Source organism: Gallus gallus, chromosome 2 (genome assembly GCF_016699485.2).
Source record: "Gallus gallus isolate bGalGal1 chromosome 2, bGalGal1.mat.broiler.GRCg7b, whole genome shotgun sequence".
Lineage (NCBI taxonomy): Eukaryota > Metazoa > Chordata > Aves > Galliformes > Phasianidae > Gallus > Gallus gallus.
The window spans coordinates 123900428-123907742 of NC_052533.1; positions in this window are offsets into that span (position 1 = coordinate 123900428).

The following is a 7315-nucleotide window of genomic DNA, read 5'->3' on the forward strand; positions in this document are numbered from 1 at the left end:
TCTGTACATATATTCAGAGTTTCCCCATGCCAGATTCTGAACGTGGCTATATACATCAACTGGAGAATGAGAGGTTGGAGAGCAGCCCCACAGAAGGGGATTTGGGGGGTTCTGGCTGACAGCAAGCTGAACGTGGGTCAGCAGTGTGCCCTGGCAGCCACTAGGGCCAACTGTAGCCTGGGGTGCACCAGGCCCAGCACTGATAGCGGCTGAGGGAAGAGTTGTCCCACTTTGTGCTGTGTGGCCTCACCTTGAGTGCAGTGTTTGGGTGCCACAATATCAGAACAACATAAGCTATTGGAGAGCTACAAAGTAAGTGAAAGGTCTAGAGGGCAAGATGTCTGGGGAGTGCCTGAGGTCCCCTGGTTTGTTCAGCCCAGAGAAGAGGAGGCTGAGGGGAGGCCTCAAAGGTTGGAAAAGACTAGTCCAACCGTCCACCTATCACCAATATTTCACCACTAAACCATGTCCCTTAGTACAACATCAACATTTAAGTGTTCCATGAACACCTCCAGGGTCGGTGACTCTACCACCTCCCTGGGCAGCCTGTTCCAGTGCCTAAAAACTCTTTCAGAGAATAATTTGTTCCTGACGTCCAACCTGAATCTCCCCTGGCACAACTGGAGGCCATTCCCTCTAGTCCTATCACTAGTTACTCAGGAGAAGAGGCCGACCCCCACCTCACCACAACCTCCCTTCAGGTAGCTGTAGAGAGCAATAAGGTCTCCCCTGAGCCTCCACTTCTCCAGATTGATCAATTCCACCTCCCCCAGCCACTCCCCATAAGACTGGTGCTCCAGATCCCTCACAGTTTCACTGCCCCTCTCTGGACGTGCTCCAGGGCCTCCATGTCTTTCTTGTAGTGAGAGGCCCAAAACTGAGCATGGTACTCGAGGTGCAGCCTCACCAGTACAGAGGGATGATCACCTTCCTGTTCCTGCTGACAACACTATTTCTGATATAAGCCAGGATGCCATTGGCCTTCTTGGCTACCTGGGCACACTGCTGGCTCATGTTTAGCTGAGCATTGACTAACACCCCCACATCTATTTCTACCACACAGACTTCCAGCCACTCTGCCCCAAGCCTGTCACATTGCCTGGGGTTGTTGTGGTCAAAGTGCAGGACCCAGCACTTGTTCTAGTTGAATTTCATCCCACTGACTTCAGCCCAGCAATCCAGCCTGTCCAGATACTAAAAGCATTTATACTAGATCTAAATTTTTCCTTAAGTATTTGCATATGTCATCCTGAGTACATTGTCCATATACAGGTACCTTCTGTATATTTTTGTCTTTCTTACTTCTGGAAAATTAAACTTTATTTTCCTGATGTCTAAAAAATATTGAAATCAGGTGCATTAACTAGTTCTAATCCCTCTCTTGCAGGTAGGTTGCTAACTATTAGATCAGGGCCTGACCTTGAACACCTTCAGAGATAGGACATCCATAACTTCTCTGGGTAACGTGCCAGCGCCTCATCACACTCTGAGTAAAGAATTTTCCCCAGCATCTATCTAAATCTCTCTTCTTTTAGTTTAAAGCAATTCCCCCTTATATTATCACTATCAGACCATGTAGAAAGTTGATCCCCCTCCTGTTTTATAAGTTCCTTTCAAGTACTGGGAGGCAACACTGAGGTCTCTCTTAAGCCTTCTCCATGCTAAACAAGCAGAGCTCCTTCAACCTTTCTTCATAGGAGAGGAGCTCCAGCCCTTCGATCATCTTCTTGACATCCTCCAGACCAACTCCAGAACCACCACATTCCTCCTGTATTGAGTGCCCCAGGCCCGGATGCAGTACTCCAGATGGGGCCTCACAAGGGCAGATCAGAGGAGGACTATCTCCACCCTCTCCCTGCTGGCCACCTCTCTTTCGATGCAGCCCAGGATACAGTTGGCCTTCTGGGCTGCAAGAGCATACTGCTGGCTCACATCCAGCTTTTTATCCACCAGGACCATCAAATTCTTCTCAGCTCTCAAGGAGTTCTTCTCCCAGTCTATACACGTCTGGGATTGCCTCCACACAAGTACAACACCTTGCTCTTGGCCTTGTTGAACTTCATTAGGTTCACATGAGCCCACTTTTTGAGCCTGTCCAGGTCCTTCTGGACGGGCACCCCTTTCTTTAATTGTGTCAGCTGCACCACTCAGCTTGGCATTGTCAGCAAACTTGCTGAGGCTGCACTCAATCCCATCATCTATGTCCTTGATAAATATGTTGAAGAGTGTAGAATCACCGTTCTTTGAGTAACAACGAGGGAAGAGTATCAATATCAGCTTCAATTTCCATGTCAGCGAAGAAAAATGCAAGTTGTTGTTGATAGGGGAAAGACAAATTATCAGCCACAAACAGCCTGAAGAAAATGCCTGAGCTCTGCATGAGCCTGAGGAGCTGTAAGAGTTCTTGTGTACTCTCTAACTGCAAAGGTGAAGAAATTCATTCACACATCAGGTACAGTGAGTTTATTGAAGTGTAAAGCAACCTGACACAGAACCAGATCACAGCACTATTGCAGGAGAAAGCACATTCAGTACCTGTGTGACTGGGCACTGAAGACACTCCCTGAGTATCTTCTCTTGTAATTTACTTGTATTGTTTAACAAGAGCTTTAGAATTATTACTGCAAAATCTCTGAGTCTGTAGCACTAGCTCTGTCTAGTTGCTGTTCTCTAGCTGATAAGCTATTGAGTTTTGTAAATATTCCTTCTTTTTTTTTCCCTGCAGGATTCATTTTGGCATATTAAGAATGGCAGCCAAGTAGCTATGTGAAGTGCTATAGTTTTGCAATTCTCAAAAGCTCTAGAAATAGAAATGAAAGTCGGCTGAGGGAATAAATAAAGTGCAAAACCCAAAAGATGTTACAGAATAAGGAGATAACAACATCTTCATTTTCTAAACCAGGAACTCACAAGAGATGCAGGAGTGCTTATTTGGGAATAGGCGTTTAATGTAGTGGATGACAATATCACTGAAAAACATGAAAGACGAGTAGGCTGCCAAAATATCTGGTGATTAACAGCATAGGAAGGCCAGTGCTAGAGTCAAAGGAAATGAGTGGAATTAGTTTGATGTGACCATGGTTTTGAAACAGGAGAAGTCAGCATTAAAGCAAATGATCATGAATCAGTCCTCCTCTAGCAGAGAGAATAAATGAGAATTAAGTGGTTCATGCTACCATTCAATTAAAAAAAAAAAAAAAAAACAAACACAGTAGAAATGATGAGGTGTTTAAGGAATGGTTATCCAAAATGTACTGCGTGTGGAGTGAGGGAACTGAATACACTTCGGTATACAAACAGAACAAAGATGAATTCAGCAGTATGTTTACGCAGCGCTCAAAAATGTTTATTTCACAGAGCCAAAACCAACAGTGGGCCACACCTCACAGAGGGAGGGCAGAGTTTGAATTGGGGGGAAAAAATACAAAACAAACAAACAATAACACCAGACCAACGCAAGAAAAAACCTGGGGCTGTTTGAGAACACTCATCTACATGCAGAGATCAGAAAGGAATATGCACTGGGCTTAAAGTTGTAATAAATCCTTTCTCCTTATAGAGTTGCAAAGAGTAATTTAGAAGTGCAAAGAGTCATTTAGAAACAGAAGAGAGGCCAATTTGCTGGTGATTGCCATAAATTCAACGCCAGGCTTCTGAACCAGACACCTCGGTTAGATGTGCACCAACAGCAGCACAAGAGAAGAACTTCACAAGAGAAGGTTGTAACGATGCAGTATGTATCTGAACCAAAACATCTTTGTTCGGATAACGATACCTTACTTGTGCTCTTGCCCACATCACGCCAATAAATAAGGAGAGCTGCACACCTTTCTCCGGCTTTCTCCAGGTCCGGTCTGGCTCCGAGCGTGCGGAGGCTTGGAAGCAGAATTTAGAACTCGCAGTGGCGTTCCATTTCCTTCCACAAGAGGGGGATCGCCTTTGCTCGATGCTCCCAAGAAAGCGAGAACGTGGCTTTGAGACGGGCTCAAAGCAGCAGCATAGAGCATCGTGCGCGTTCCTGCCCACAGCAACAGTGCTAAGAAAGGCAGGCTTAACTCGAGCGAAGCGTCAGCCACACGTTCTGGATCACGTTGTATAACAGCGGGCTGCAATGTCAAGTGAAGGTGGGGTTAAAGTTCAAACATCCTTGCCTTCTTACTCAGCTGCAGACAAGTTTATGATACCAGTAATGTTACTGATATATTAAGGTGCTCTGAATTAGCTTCTGCCAGTAATGGTTGCAAGAGATGCATGCACAGGAGTAGCAATATCTCTATAAACAGTTGCCAGCCAAATGTAGCAAGTAAAGAGGGTTATTGGTGCCTCATATTCTTTTCTTCACTGTGCTTATTTCTCTCTCAGGCAGAGCATCTGTGTTAGTTGTAGTTTTGAGACAAATAAGAATGGCAGAAACGCACGTTGGTTGGCCTACTGACCTCACTTCATATATCTCAGTTATTCTCCCCCCAGATGCTTAAGTAGTAGCAGGCTTGACTCCTGTTTTCTATTCAAGCTCAAGCAGTTTTGGAGCCCTGTAAGGTTTCTTGCTAGATGTTGCTAACAGAATGACAGCACTTGTGTCATTTATGGCAGTGCCACCTTACACCCTGATGCTGCATGAGCTTTGCCTCTTCCTCCTCCTGTGGGTCACATTAGATGTGGGCTGGCACAGATCTGAGGAGAAACTCATAGATGCTGCAGCAATTCCATTTGTCCCAAAGTGTGCCACCCAACCTTCTGCATGACCTCATCTACTATGGGAATCTCCGCTTCAGACTTCACACTGGCTCTATTTAGCAGCAGTGCCAGTGATAGAGATAGGTGGCTAAGGCGTTTCTGCTTTTCTGGGACAGTATAGACTACCAGATCTAAGGTGAGTTTTGGCACAAAAGAAGTCACCTAATTTTTAAGAGCTCTGAGGACTTTTGGAGAGTAAGGTTTAGTCAGTAATCTATAAAATAAAAAATCCGTGTCAGTAAAGATTCAAATTTTCATACATAAAAAGTAACCTATATTCTACCTCCTGGCTGAGAGTGAGAACAAACGGAGCAACAAATCAGAAGTTCATTCTTGTTCCAGGTAAGAAGTTGGCTGTACAACAAACTCCCAGAGACCAGGCTGAGATGTTGCTGCAGACCTCCTCTTTGAGGTGGTTAAGGAACAGCAGAGAATTGAGAAATGAAGAGAAAAATTCTCTCTAGAGTAGTAAGAATGAAGATTACTCTGTTAAGCAAGAGGCAATTATTTTCTTCTATAAGATATCACACCAAGAAAATCAACTGAGTACCCTGCACACTCACAGCATAGATTTATTTCCCCAAATGCAGAGAATCGCAGGAAGAAAAGTAGCTGTGATTTATCCCCTCTCCTCTGCCTTGTGCTCCTACAATTCATCAAGATGAAGTAGGTAAACATTTTGAATGCAGAAAACATTTACTTTTACAAATGGCTTCACAAGCAATCTAGCTGCTGCCCGTGGGATCACTCATGTAATAAATGACTGCCAAAACTTGTTTAAACAGTGGGAGTGTGGGACAGAGTAGAGGATCTAGGAAACAACTTTGTTTTGCTTTATTTAAAGCATTTCAGAAACTGACTACTTGAAACACCTGGTTTTGTGAGTCACTGTAAGAAACAGATTGCCATACTCTTGGATGCAACCTGTAGAGAAACATAATGCAGAGAGCTGCACATAGCTGAACATATGCTCACAGTTATAGTATTTTAGCTTAATGGTGAACAGCGATAAGTGCTAACTGCTTATCACATATCAGTATAGCAAGATTTGATCTGACCAATTCAGTGGCTGAAAAGTCAATGGAGATTTGTAATCAGCATTACTTGAGGAATTACTCCATCTTTCCTTTTATTTTTTTCTTTAAAGAAGGCATTTTTTCCTAAGCCTTTCTGTTTTCACTCTCTTACTTTCAAATGTGCAGTTACTGAAAGAGAATAAAAAGCCCAGCAACCCTCAGAGAGCTCAGACCTTCTCTCTTGCAGGCTGGGTGTCTGTCGCTTGCCTGTGACTCTCCAGTGCAGTACTCCTACCACACACCTGCAGTGAATGTGCTGGTGCTGTCCGACACGTCAGACGTTTCAGGGGGTTGGGCTGAGTTTGTTCTGTTGTATCTGGATGGTTTTTAACTGGTAGCCTTATTAATCCCTCTATGTTTTCTTCCTAGTCTCAGTATTTCCCCTCATTTTCTAGTAATACATACTCAGCAGGCTTCTCCAGAAAGTCCAGCAGCAGTCTAGCTACTCATCAGACTGAACTTCCTGAGAATTTCTCCCTCTTTTCCTTATCAATCTAAGTCATGTTGCACAGAAGCTAAATGAACGTGGCTAGATCCCAAAGAAAGGGATTAATAAACTGTGTACAAGTAAAGATACATAACGCAGCACTGAACACTTCTGGTAGCTCCACAAGCATAGCCAATGCTCAGCTCCCCGAGAAGATGCCAACAAACAATTCCAAGAATCATCTTTGTGGATGATCTGCTGGACTCTCTCTAGATCTCTATCTTGAATTGATGTTGTAGTAGGTGTCAGAATGTAGAGCCCAGAATGGGACACGGTATTCCAGTAGCACAGGGTAAGACATCATTGGACAAATGCTGTCCTCTTGTCTTATGCATAACTTGGACACATGCTCAGCCTGAACGGAAACATCCACAATCTGGCATATATCAGGATATGAAAAATCACTCTTTACAAATACCAGAAGGGAGGCTGTGGTGAGATGGGGTTTGGCCTCTTCTCTTGAGTAACTAGCAATAGGACAAGAGGGAATGGCCTCAAGGTGTGCCAGGGGATGTTCAGGTTCGATGTTAGGAAATACTTCTCTGAGAGAGTGTTCAAGCACTGGAACAGGCTGCCCAGGGAGGTGGTGGAGTCACCATGTTCCTAAAGGTGTCCAAGAAACATTTAGATGTTGTGCTGATGGGCATGGTTTACTGAGTTATTGTGATAGGTGGACAGTTGGACTGGATGATCTTGGAGGTCTTTTCCAACCTTGGTGATTCTACAATTCTATGATTTAAGTAACCTCTGTATTGATAGACTGGAGGCTGGACAGTCCTGGAGTGGTGTGACCTATGGGTTTGGGCTCTGTAGCTCTTGGAGAGTTAGGAGGGCTTGGCACAGGAGAAGGGCAGCTGCACTTTGCTACTGGTACCATCTCAACTTATTCTTCAAAAATCATAAATCGGGCTCACAACATAATAAGCATTACCAAAATAATAATAATAATAAAATTAAAAAAGAAAGAAACAGCACAAGATCTAAAATAGGTGTCATTTTTTTCTGCTGGGCCCTT